The following is a 13671-nucleotide window of genomic DNA, read 5'->3' on the forward strand; positions in this document are numbered from 1 at the left end:
TTGAAGTAGTAGACGCTGTCCTGGTGAGGAGACATCAAGCAGGGAACCTTGAGCCACGGTGGAAAGGACCCTACTTGGTGCTGCTAACAACACCCACCGCCGTTAAAGTGGAAGGAACCTCAACCTGGGTTCACGCATCTCACGTCAAGAAGGCACCCCCTGAGGCTGACCAAAATGAGTGGATCCTGGAAAAGACTGCTAATCCTCTTAAGTTGCGCCTCCGTCGTTGGTGCCATCCTGAAGAAGAGTGACAACCCACACCAGCTTATGAATCTCACTTGGCAAGTGTTATCCCAATCTGGGGAAATACTATTTACCACCTCAAAATTAGAACCTCTGGGGGCATGGTGTCCAACCCTGTATTTTTGCCTTCACCAAATCATTCCCGCAGCCAGGAGTACTCCCCCTAATGAGGTCCGAAGCTATGGGTTTTATAGCTGCCCCAAGCATATTAAGAGTTCCTGGTGTGAGGGGCCTAAGTGGTACTACTGCAGTCAATGGAGTTGTGTTACCTCAAATGATGGAGATTGGAAATGGGGATGGATTGGAGTTTGCTTTTCAAAATAAGGGGCCAGGCAAACATGCAGAAATGGGGCTATACAAAGTTCAGGAATGCAAGTCTACAGACTTAGATCGTGTGAAACTGCAGTTCACAGAAATGGGAAAAAATTATGCCCTTGCCCAGTGGATTGGAGGCATGACCTGGGGAATCATGTTCTACAATTATGGTAGCAGACCTGGATCGTTGCTCCATGTCCATCTAAACATTGAAAGTCCTCCAGCCCTACCAGTAGGCCCTAATAAGGTGCTCCCTGAACCGAACGGATCCCTTCCTCCCACCCAAAAGACTCCCCGAGAGCCCTCGACCATTGCCCCCACATACCCCCCCAATGGGACAGAGACTGTTTGAATTGGTCCGAGGGGCTTACTTTGCCCTCAATGAAACAGATCCCGATGCAACTACCAACTGTTTGTTATGCCTATCCACAGCCCCCCCCCCACCATACTATGAGGGAATCACTTTTGATGGAAACTTTAACAAAACCAGTAACCATGCTTCCTGCTCATGGGGAACAGGGCAAAAATTAACCCTGACTGAGGTGTCCAGAAGGATCCCTGGTCTCTGTATAGGGACACCCCCTCCTTCCCACTGGCACCTATGTGGCCGAACTAGTTCTGTGTCTAGGACTGATCCCAATTATTACCTTTTGCCATCTCCAGCTGGCTGGTGGGCTTGTAGTACAGGACTCACCCCATGCGTATCAACTAGTGTTTTTGACCCCTCTCGTGATTTTTGTGTCATGGTTCAGTTATTGCCTCGAGTGTATTATCATCCTGCTTCCCGCCTAGAGGATGAATATACACAGGGGAGATTTAAAAGAGAGCCAGTCTCCCTTACCCTAGCTATGTTAATGGGGGTAGGACTTACAGCAGGAGTAGGAACAGGGGCAGCAGCCTTAACTGAGGGAAGACAAGGAATCCAGTCTTTAAGAGATGTTGTCAATGAAGACTTAAGGATGTTAGAAAAATCTATGGATGCCTTAGAGAAATCTTTAACCTCTCTGTTAGAAGTAGTTTTACAAAACAGAAGAGGTCTAGATTTACTGTTTTTAAAAGAAGGAGGACTTTGTGCAGCCTTAAAAGAAGAATGCTGTTTTTTTTTTAATTTTTTTTAAATTTTTTTTTAATTTTTAATATTTTTATTACATATTTTCCTCAATTACATTTCCAATGCTATCCCAAAAGTCCCCCATAGCGCCCCCCACTTCCCTACCCACCCATTCCCATTCTTTTGGCCCTGGCATTCCCCTATATTGGGGCATATAAAGTTTGCAAGTCCAATGGGCCTCTCTTTCCATTGATGGCCGACTAGGCCATCTTTCGATACATATGCAGCTAGAGACAAGAGCTCCGGGGTTCTGGTTAGTACATCATGTTGTTCCAACAATAGGGTTGCAGATCCCTTTAGCTCCTTGGGTACTTTCTCTAGCTTCTCCATTGGGAGCCCTGTGATACATCCAATAGCTGACTGTGAACATCCACTCCTGTGTTTGCTAGGCCCCGGCATCGTCTCACAAGAGACAGCTATATTTGGGTCCTTTCAGCAAAATCTTGCTAGTGTATGCAATGGTGTCAGCGTTTAGAAGCTGATTATGGGATGGATCCCTGGATACAGCAGTCTCTAAATGGTCCATCCTTTCATCACAGCTCCAAACTTTGTCTCTGTAACTCCTTCCCTGGGTGTTTTGTTCCCAATTCTAAGAAGGTGCACAGTGTCCACACTTTGGTCTTCATTCTTCTTGAGTTTCATGCGTTTAGCAAATTGTATCTTATATCTTGGGTATCCTAAGTTTTGGGCTAATATCCACTTATCAGTGAATACATATTGTGTGAGTTCTTTTGTGATTGTGTTACTTCACTCAAGATGATGCCCTCCAGGTCCATCCATTTGGCTAGGAATTTCATAAATTCATTCTTTTTAATAGCTGAGTAGTACTCCATTGTGTAAATGTACCATAATTTCTGTATCCATTCCTCTGTTGAGGGACATCTGGGTTCTTTCCAGCTTCTGGCTATTATAAATAGGGCTGCTATGAACATAGTGGAGCATGTGTCCTTTTTACCGGTTGGGACATCTTCTGGATATATGCCCAGGAGAGGTATTGCTGGATCCTCCGGTAGTACTATGTCCAGTTTTCTGAGGAACCGCCAGACTGATTTCCAGAGTGGTTGTACAAGCTTGCAATCCCACCAACAATGGAGAAGTGTTCCTCTTTCTCCACATCCTCGCCAACATCTGCTGTCACCTGAATTTTTGATCTTAGCCATTCTGACTGGTGTGAGGTGGAATCTCAGGGTTGTTTTGATTTGCATTTCCCTGATGATTAAGGATGTTGAACATTTTTTCAGGTGAAGAATGCTGTTTTTATGCAGACCACACAGGAATAGTCAGAGATTCTATGCAGAAACTGAGAGAAAGGTTGGATCAGAGAAGGCGAGATCGAGAAGCTCAACATGGATGGTTTGAGTCTTGGTATTCTCAGTCTCTGTGTATGACCACTCTATTTTCTGCCCTTGCTGAACAGATTCTTATTATATGCTTAGTTTTAATTTTTGGCCCCTGCATAATAAATAAGGGAATTGATTTTATTCAGAGTAGAGTAGATGTAGTCAAGCTCATGGTTTTACAACAACAGTAACAGCCTATAATTCAGATAGAAGAAGAATTAGGAGAAACAGGCTTTTGAAATTCTAAGATTAGAATTACTTAGTAGAAGAGGGGAATGAAAGAAAATAAAAACTTGAGACCTGTGATTCATGAAACTTATGTCAAATAGCCCAAAGAGTTGTTTGTGAGCTTTGAAACCTGGGGCCGAGAACATAGCAGAACAGGCCAGAACATGCCCTGGCAGGCCCGTCGTTAAGATATTCCTGAGGCTGCTTGGCCATAAAGATAAAGAGAGATAAAGAGAGCGGGATGCTGGACTGGCCCAGTGCCTCCCTATCTCCCGCCCTTTGGACCTAAGTTAAATGTTATCTGCATATACAGTCTGCTGATGTTTAAATGAACCAATCATGTGAAACTGTGCCAATTCCTCCCCCAGCCCCACCCCTTTTCTTAAAAAACCCCTAGCTTCCAAGCCTCGTGGTTGAATCCACTGTCTCATGCGTGAGATACATTTTGACCTGGAGCTCCACCATTAAAACTACCTCATGTGTTTACATCAAGGTGTTCTGTTCTGTTCGTGATTCTTGGGTGCACGCCGAATCGAGTTGAGTAGGGGTTTCCCCACTAGGTTCTTTCAGAATTATCCCAGGAGGGGAGGTCACTGGCTGAAGGCTAAGGCTACTGAGACCTCTCATTGGTGTGGAGAGGTTTTCCAGGAGTCTCAGGTGCTTGCTGAACTGGTTCTTATCAGGAGAAAGGAAGTTGAGCCTGTAATCTAATTAAGGCATTCTGTGGGTAGAGGCATGTGGGTTTTGTTTGTTTGTTTTTTAATTCCCCAGACAGTCACAGAAAGGGAAGCCTTGCTGGTAAAAGGAGTCCTCCATTTTGTGGGAAGCCCAGAAGGCTAATTGGACAATGGTAGACTTCAAGGGTGGAGCTGGGAACTCGGGATCAGGTGAGGGGGAAAGGAGAAAATACGGGGAGAAACAACAGAATTGGGGGCATTTTGGAAACCTAGTATTGACTGTGTTGTTTGGTGATTGATGGCCATACTTATGCAGATCTAGAATGAAATTGAGCAAACTGAGCCAGGAAAAATACAAAATGCATAGTTTGAGAACAAAAGGGGCACCAGGAAGTATGATTGAGCCAAGTTAATACTTTAGGAGCTAAAGCTTAAAGAAAAGCCTTAAGCTAAATGGAATAAAGGGAGTGGTGACCTCAGGGTAAGGCCCCACCCAGCTAAGCTTCCAGTTTGTGGAAAACAAAATTCAGGGCCAGGTGGTGATGGCACACACCTTTAATGCCACCACTTGGGAGGCAGAAGAAGGTACATCTCTGAGTTAAAGGCCAGCACGGTGTACAAATCAGTGTCCAGGACAGACAGCCTGAAGCAGTGAAGGAATCCTTTGAAAACAGAAAGCTGGTGAAAATGAATTTGAACGAAGGGGCCATGTTCCAGTCCCACTAAGCAGCAGAACTTGACAGCTTCAGCCATGTGGTTGTGGCTTTAGAGTCAAAGATACAAGAAAGGGATTATGGAATCTCCTTCTATGACTAAAGAAAGCCCCTGAGGCCAGGCACATATCAGGGGTATCTCTTGATCAGGGGTTAGAAGGAGGGAGGCTAGAGAGGCCATTATGGGAAGCTGTGATGGTGAAGCCTGGATTGCCTTGGAGGAGATGCCAGAGCTGTGCAATACCTGCCAAGGAGAACTACTAACAGGGAGTGGAACCAGCCCAAGAGAAAGAAGTGTGTTGCAGTCAACCAGGATGACAGGAGTTGGAGATCTGAAGAGGATCCTGGCCCAGTTTGGAGTGCAGTATTGGGGGAGGGGGGGTGTTGGGAGTTGACATTAGACATGGAGTTGCAGAGTTTGAAGTTTGCCCAGCTGGTTTTTGTTGGTGCTTTGGTCCAGTATTTCCTTACTATTCTCTTTCCTCCCTTTTGGAACAGTAATTTATGCCCCGTGTCACTACATGTTAGAAATACATGATCTGCATTTTGAGTTAAGAGATTGCATGAGTTTCAGAAAAGACTTTGGACTTTTAAAGAGTTGCAGTGGTCATGGTGTCTCTTCACAGTGATAAACTAAGACAGTCAATAAAACATGAAATTTCCTCCCTTGGTTTTGCCTAGAAAATGTCTCGGTGTCTCTTCCCATCTATGTTCAGCTTTGCCTCCTCTGGATCCCTTTCATCACTTTTGGGCCATCACCTATAGTGTTTATAACAATACTCCAGACAACTAAGTCACAGCCCAGCCTCAGTTATGGGTGAGGACCAAATGCAAGAAGGACTGGTGAGGCGGTTCAGTGGTGTCTGCAATGTGAGCATGAGGACCTGAGTCACTGCTGTCAGCACCCATATAAAACACAGATGCATGGATCCAAAGGGGCTTGGCAGCCAGGCAGCCTTGGCCAGCCACTTCAACGACAGATGCTGCATCACATACAAAGCGACAGTCAATAGAGGAAGGCTGAAGTGGAAACTTAAGTGTTCTTTGGAGAGTCAGTTGTGTTGGATGGTGTGTGTTGGATGGCGTTTGCTGGAGCAAACAGGAGTGTTTTCCTGAAGTGGAAGTAAGTGAAAGACTAAGGCAGACTCATGAAGGAATGTTCAGACACATGAGAAGGGATGTTCTGATAAAGCAAGTATGTGAAGGACACACGATGAAGGATTCTTTGCTAACAACATGCATGTATTGGTCCGCATTACATTTTGTAGTTGAGCTACATTTGTCAGAACTTCATAGAGAGAAATGCACCAAAAACACTTCTGGTGGTGTGCCTCCTCAGACTTGGCCTGATTGGTAGAGTGATGTCAGCTGAGACCGATGCACATGCTAAGGCAAGACCCATGGAGAACATGATATTTGAAGGGATATAAATGGAACTCTACAGACGGGGGAGGAGGCTGAGCTAGGCTTGCTTATAGAGCTAGCCGTGCAATGCTTGTGGGTCTTGCTTCTTCACTGATCTTCCCTTCCCTGAGAGAGGCGCAGCCAAGAACTTCTTCTGGCATTTCTTCTGTTGACTCAGCTTCAGAGTGAAAGCTGAGGCCTGGCTGTCTCTGCAAGGCAGTGACACCTCTGCTGATTCATGCTATCCTGACTCCATCAAACTGGATGGCTGGTGTATCCATGAATTGTTTGCAAGTGGATCGAGCTGCCACTGCTGACCTGTGAACTGAACTGCTGATTTCCAGACAACACAGATGGAGTTGCTGCAAAGAACCTTTCTGAACAGGTCCACTTCCTGCATCTTTTCTTTTTCACTACTTCTGGTGGGTCGTGGTCTACAAGGGAGGTTAAAACATTTAAGAATCATTATTAAAAGTAACATTTAAAAAAATTAAAGTTACAGAAGTCTGCCAACATTGACCTGTAGCCTGCATGTGTGCATGGGCACAAACATGCATGGATGGCAGACATTGGAATACCCGTGGCCCAGGAACTAACTTTTCCTCAGAGAAAAGAAAAGGGAAGAAGACTCAACCCAGTTCATTTGATGTTTAGTCACAGAAAAAGTTTCCATGTGGAAGTGATTACAAATTGTCAACCTTGTCTTCATGTTGCCATGCCATGCCATACCAGAACTCATATGTTTCAGGTATACACAACGTTACATCCACGTACTCCTGCCTTTTCTGACTCTAAAATGTCAAAGGCTGTCTCCCACAGCACTGAGGAGGCTGCTGTGAAGGGGAGGGCCAGTGTGATCTCAGTGACGTTGGAACAAGAGGACAGGAAACGGTGGAGGGACTTCCAACTCCCAAGCCTGTCCAGATGATAGACACATCCCACCCAGTCACAGAGACTCAGAGACCTGGGAGCTGTCTTTAGCATCCCTGTCTAAAATAGCAACTACAAAAGACGGCGGCAACTGATAATAACAGCTGAATGTTTTTTTTCACTATTCAATTGCTTTGTAACTACTATGGGTGATGAGCTACACCCCAAGATATGAGAGATGCTAGTGCTCAGAAATAAGTGTTCAGTAAATAGATTGAGAGGGGGAACAGGGTTAGATAAGGAGAGGGAGAGAAACATACATGAAAACATTGCCACAAATATAACTAGCTGTCCCCAAACTTGTAAGTGTTCTCTCTCTCCTTCCCTTCCTCCTTCCCTCCCACCGTGTGTGTGTGTGTGTGTGTGTGTGTGTGTGTGTGTGTCTGTTTGCAAACTAGAGGATAATTTCTGTCAGTCTCAGGAAGTTTCTTTTGACACAGGGTCTTCTATTGGCCTGAAGATCCCTATTAGACTAGATTGGCTGGCCAGAGATCTGAGATTACAAATATATGCCGTGGCACCTAGCTTTTTATCTGGATGATAGGGATCAAACTTGGGTCCTTGATCTTGCAAAGAAAGTATCCTTACCAACTGAGTCCCTGTCCCTAGTCCAAAGACCAGCATCGGGCTTCTCTTCATAAACTAGGTCAGGATATGCAGATACTCAACCAGGGGCGCATTTCCCAGGACAAGGATTAGCCCTGCACTAGTGTGGCATGTCACTTTGACCAAAGTGGCTAAGAAGCAGATGTGCCTTTTGTATTCTCCCCCAACTCCTACCTGAATGTGGATGCCCAGGTAACTGGAAACTCTGTATGAATGATGCCAAAGAGCTGCCTCACACAGATCCCTAAATGGAGACAGAGGATGGCCCCCTAGACAAGAACATACACACACTGTTGTCAGTGAGTGAGAATCTAGCTTCTGGATTGATACGGCACTGGGTTTGAGTTTTTAGCTCATAGGGGCTAGCAAATATTTCCATTGCTGATGTGACAATGAGGTATGTACTTAAAAGTAAGGTGTGTCTCCCCCTCTCCTGAGATGTTTCACAGAGAAGGTAGAACTTGAGCTGGAGATTGACCTGTAGGCCATAAGGGCTAAAGGGCAGGAATGGGGATGGGAAGAGGGACTAGTCAGCAGGGACCACAGAGGCAAAGAAGAACACATATGCAGAGCAGGGTGGTCAGCATGCAGAGAGCCTTAGGCACTTAGGACTAGCTCAATAAAACCACTAAAGTTTTAAGGAGCAAATGGATGCCTGATAAGAGGACTATATTCAGAAAATGAATGACACTGAAGAGCATAGCATGGGCCTGCAGGAATAGATTAGGCTGGGTGAGCGGCTATGGGATGTTGTGGTCACCTAGTCTGGGTATAAATGGAGACTGTATAGGGAAACTTGTAGGAAGGAAAGGGAATCTCTGAGCATGCTGTTAAGTAGCACTACTTGTTTCCTAGATAATTATGTAAAAGTAAAATGTTCTTTTCTTTTTTGCTACTTTAATTTTTTTTTTTACCTTATAAAGCAGACTCCTGAATGATATTAATGTTTTGCAATAAACTAGGGACTTTAGCACTGCTTTCCACCATGACAATGACTACTGACAAGTTAAAGTGAGAGGTGCAGCCCTGGACACTTAGCAGCTTTCTGGCTTTGCTATAGCTTCAAAGAAAGATAGCACTTAGCAGGGGTTTTGGTTTCTTGAAATAGGGTTTCACATAGCCCAGGATGGCCTAGAACTCACTGTGTATCTGAGGATAAAATTTCTGCTCCTCCTGCCTCCACCATGCATGGTAGGCAAGTGTTCTCCCAACTGACTAGCAGGCACTTCTAAGGACAGAGCTTGTCACATTCATTTATGATATAGAATGTGGACCAAGGTGGATGAAATCAAAGAAGAAATGCAGTGATAAGCATACATCTTATTAGAGACGGGTGTTTAGGATATATAAAGAATTCCCATAAGTCATCAATAATATATACCACTGAGTAAAAGTCAACAAATTCTTGAACATTTTGCAAGGAAAGCCAGCAACATGAAATGTATGGAATATCACCAGTAATCAAATGTCAACAGGTACCAGTGTGGTAATTGAAAAAGAACCTCCACAGACTCATAGATTCCATAGGTCACTAGGGAGTGACACTAATTGACAGGGATTATGAGGTATGGCCTTTAGGAGTAGATGTAGCCTTGTTAGAAGAAGTGTGTCATTGGGGGTGGGCTTTGGGGTTTCAAATGCTCACACTAGGGCCAGTCTCTGTCTCTGTCTCTGTGAATCAAAATGTAAAACTCTCAGCTCCTTCTCCAGCACCATGTCTGCCCACCTGCTGACATGCTTTTTACTATAACTACAATGAACTAAACCTCTGAAACTGTAAGCCAGCCCCAATTAATATCGTTTTAATTTTATAACTTTATAAGAGTTACCTTTATAAGACTTGTCACAGACATTATGTCTCCTCACAACTATAGAACATTGACTAAGACAAGCACAGTGATGTCATTATGCACCCCAAAAAGGGGGGGATTCAAAAGATGAACATGACTGAATGTTAAAGACTATAGAGCAACCATAACTTTTACTCAGATTATAGTGTAAAATCTGCAATCATTTTGGAAAATAGACTTAGTTGTATATAGAGGAATTTTAATCCAGCAACATGGCTGCTCCGAAAAGGGATCACATCCAAAGACCTTCTAAGTCTGTATGAGCTGGCAGGCATGCAAACACACTCTGGATTACAGTATGACCTGGCTGAATACAGACATGCCTTTAGAATACACCTTTACTCCAAAACAATAAAGTTAAAGTTAGTGTGTAGAAGGAATGAGCCATGTTTGAAAGTGATGCCTAATTGAGGGGCAGACAAAGTGACAAACCAACGAAAGATTTGACAGAATGGGTCAGAGATATGATCCATCTCAGGAGAACAAACAGGAAAGAGAAGCGACTTGAGAGCAGTGCAGAGATAGTTGAGTTGGATCAGTTCAGTCAGAGCAGCTCATGCAGTGCCGTGCAAGTCAGCAGACACAGTTGAAGCCAGAAAATAAGACAGAGCGCCAGAAGATTAGAACAAATCGCCAGAGTTAGTTGGAGGTCAAGCAGAGCAATTCAGTGAGAAGCCAAGAGAAGCTGGATTGAATCAGTTAGTTTAGAGAAGAGTTTGAGCCAGAACAGCTGAGCTAAACCAGCCAGCCAGAGTTCAGAAAGAACTAGAAAGAGTAAGTTTATTCAGCAGTAAACCTTTGAGATGACAATGACTTCAGGCAAATAAAAGTTAATTTTACGATGGTAACTTATACTCTCCAGTATACAAATATTCATGATTCAGAAAGTCCTCTCTATCATATATCCATATGGCTACAAAAATACAGCAAAATTCTCATAGTTGCTTTACTCGTCATAGACATAATATCGAAAAGACCCAGATTGTGGATAGAACATTGAAAAAACTGCAGTGTAGTCACATAGCAGAGTACAAACAACGATACAAAGAAACTATTGATATGCATGATAACATAATCTCAAAAAAATGATGTGCTATGTGATTACTGTCTTAGCCACAAACATCCATACTGGTTTTTGGTTTTTGGTTTTTGGGTTTGTTGTTGTTGGTTTTTTTGTTTTGTTTTGGGGGGGGTTGTTGTTGGTGGTGGTGGTGGTATTTTGGAGACAGGGTTTCTCTGTATAGCTCCGGCTGTCCTGGAACTCACTTTGTAGACCAGGCTGGCCTCAAACTCAGAAATCCACCTGCCTCTGCCTCCCAAGTGCTGGGATTAAAGGCGTGCACCACCACGCCCAGCATCCATACTCTTTTGATTCTGTTTGTTCTAGGGTAAGCAATGCATGGTAGAATTAGAACACAGATTGCCAGAGATGAAGAGTGAGAGGTTGGAAGAGGAACTTGAAGAAACTTTCCAGGGTGATAGTGATGTATGTTTTGAAGAAAGTTACGTGACAGATATAGACAGTTATAAAAGCCCAGTGAGTGGTACCATTCCTACAGATCATTCCGTGCACACATTGCCTAAGGAAGAGAAGACTGCGAGTAAAATTGGAAATCTAATTAGAGGCGCTCATGCTGAGCCTTTATGGACAAGCTTTCTAACTGTGCCTACAACTGATGGCACCAAATAGATTGGATGGATAAATAGATGAAAGACTGAGTAAACACATTGGGCTAGTAAATCAAATCTAGGCAGATGTTAATTATAAAATATATACGAGTGGATATAAGAGTGGTCAGGGCTGGAAAGATGACTCAGCAACCATCCATAATGAGATCTGACACCCTCTTCTGGAGTGTCTGAAGATAGCTATAGTGGACTTACATATAATAAATAAATAAAATCTTTTTTAAAAAAGTGGTCATTATACAATTTTTTAACCTTCCTATTTTTATGGAATTTGTCAAAACAGAATATTGCAAATGAAATGGAAAATGAAATTTCAATTGTATTTATTTTTTATTAAACTAATAAAATTTATTTTAAAATATACAACTCAGTATTGACATTTTTAAGTCAACAAGATAATTTTATAATAGTTAAATGCCTCTTAAATATACATGATATCTTCTGAAGCTAAAAGTAACATGCATTCAACCAGTTTTTAAAATCTGTCTGGAACATTAAACATGATAGAAGTAGAAAAAAAAATCTCTTATGAAGTCCTCTATGATAGGAAATTGTGATAATTTCCTGATTAGACAGAAACCTTTCCATCTCCAAGGGAGAATATGTAGCATAACTGTGGCTTAATAGAACGAATTGAGTAGTGTTCATTCTGTTTCTATTTTGTGGAATAGTTTGAAGAGTATTGGCATTAAGTCTTCTTTTAAGGTCTGATAGAATTCTGCACTAAAGCCATCTAGTCCTGGGGTGTTTTTGTCTTTGTTTTTGTTTTTGTTTTTGTTTTTGTTGTTTTGGTTTTAGTTTTGGTTGGGAGACTTTTAATGATTGCTTCTATTTCTTTAGGGGTTATGGAACTGTTTAAATGACATATCTGATCCTGATTTAACTTAGATATTTGGTATCTGCCTAGAAATTTTTCCATTTCATCTAGATTTTCTAGTTTTGTTAAGATAGGCTTTTGTCATAGGATCTGATGATTTTTTTAATTTCCTCAGTTTCTGTTGTAATATCTCCCTTCAATTGTATTTCTTATCATATGAAAATGCACAAATATATCACCAAAAGGGCCAGAAAACAAAAGTGAAAAGCACAAAGAAATGATTATGAATATTTCCATCATGGAAGAATAGTAAATGATTAAGGAGTTAGATACATTTTAAATTCAAATAAACTGTACATGTATTAGATTATATGGTAGCCCACCAATGCCATAGTGTGGTCTGTGTTTAAAAATAAATTTAACATAGCCTAGCATGGTGGTGTGGGCCTTTAATCCCCAAACTTGGAAGGTAGAGGCAGGCTTGATGGAACTCTGAGTTTAAGGCCAGACTGGTCTACAAAGGGAGTTGTAGGACAACCAAGGATACATACAGAAAACCTGTCTTGAGAAATCAAAATTAATTTAAGGCTATGTATGGTGGCACTGTTCTATCTTCCCAGTACCAGGGAGTCTGAGACAGGAGGTGCCCAAGTCTGAGGCTACCCTGTATCAAATAATAGCACAGAGATATTTCAGTAGGTAAAGACACTTGACACCAACCCTGATCATCTATGGTTGACCTTGGGACCCAAGTGTTGGAAAGAGAGAATCAACACCAGAAGTTATCCTCTGACCTCCACACATGAGGTAGCAAGAATGCCCCCACACATGTACATACCCACAATAAATACATGTGTTTAAAAAAAGTAAGTGGGCAGAGCACTGCAATATGGCTTAGCAGGTAGAGGCACCAGCACGTAGGCACCACCTGAATTTGATCACTGATCCCACAAGGTGGCAGGAGAGAACCAACTCCTGAGAGTTCTCTGTCTCTCTGTCTCTGTCTCTGTCTCTCTCTCTCTCTGGCTCTCACTACATAAATTAATTAAAAAATAAAAATAAAGTTAACAAAGAAAACTCCAGATTTTGTGAGTTTAAAAAAGAAGATAACAATTTATAAAAAAAAAAAAAAAATAAGAGTAACAAAAGAGAAGTGGCTCTAGCCAGAAAATAAAGCCAGTTCACATCCACCATGGCACTGGCTCTCTGCAGTACTTCTCGCTTCCTGGGAAAGACATTCATTTATCAAAGGTGTTAACAATGTAGACTTGGTCTCCATCATTCAGGGGAACTGTCAGCTGAAAATGAGTTTAGGAGAAAACTACAGAAAGGAGCAGAGGGAGAGGGATGCTGAGTAATGAGAACAGTGAAAACGAACAAATAGATCAATGCATGCTCACTGTAGCACTCAGAAGAAAGCAAGGCAGTTATCAGCATCTGCTGTTTGTTTGTTTGTTTGTTTGTTTGTTTTTTCTTCTTTGGTTTTTCGAGATAGGGTTTTGAGACAGTATAGACTTAACTATCCTGGAACTCGCTCTGTAGATAAAAGTGGCTTTAAATTCAGATTTGCCCCTGCCTCTGCCTCCTGAGTGCTGGGATTACAGGCTGCACCACCACCACCTGGCTGCGGGTTCACATCTTAAACTCATGCCATGTGCTTTTTACATTAAAAAAAAAAAAAAATTCAACTAAGTGTGCCATGTGATTTTATGTCTTATTGTCTGTGCTTATTTGTCTCACTGTATTGC

At 42.4% G+C, this 13671-nt stretch overlaps 1 pseudogene; it reads left to right on the forward strand.

The window, feature by feature from the left end:
- The first annotated feature begins 424 nt into the window (after positions 1-424).
- LOC147004919 (endogenous murine leukemia virus Env polyprotein from Emv-2 locus pseudogene) lies at positions 425-3248 on the forward strand (annotated as a pseudogene).
- The last annotated feature ends 10423 nt before the right edge of the window (positions 3249-13671 follow it).

This window comes from Mus caroli, unplaced genomic scaffold (assembly GCF_978045245.1).
Source record: "Mus caroli unplaced genomic scaffold, Mus_caroli_1 scaffold_4, whole genome shotgun sequence".
NCBI classification, from domain to species: domain Eukaryota; kingdom Metazoa; phylum Chordata; class Mammalia; order Rodentia; family Muridae; genus Mus; species Mus caroli.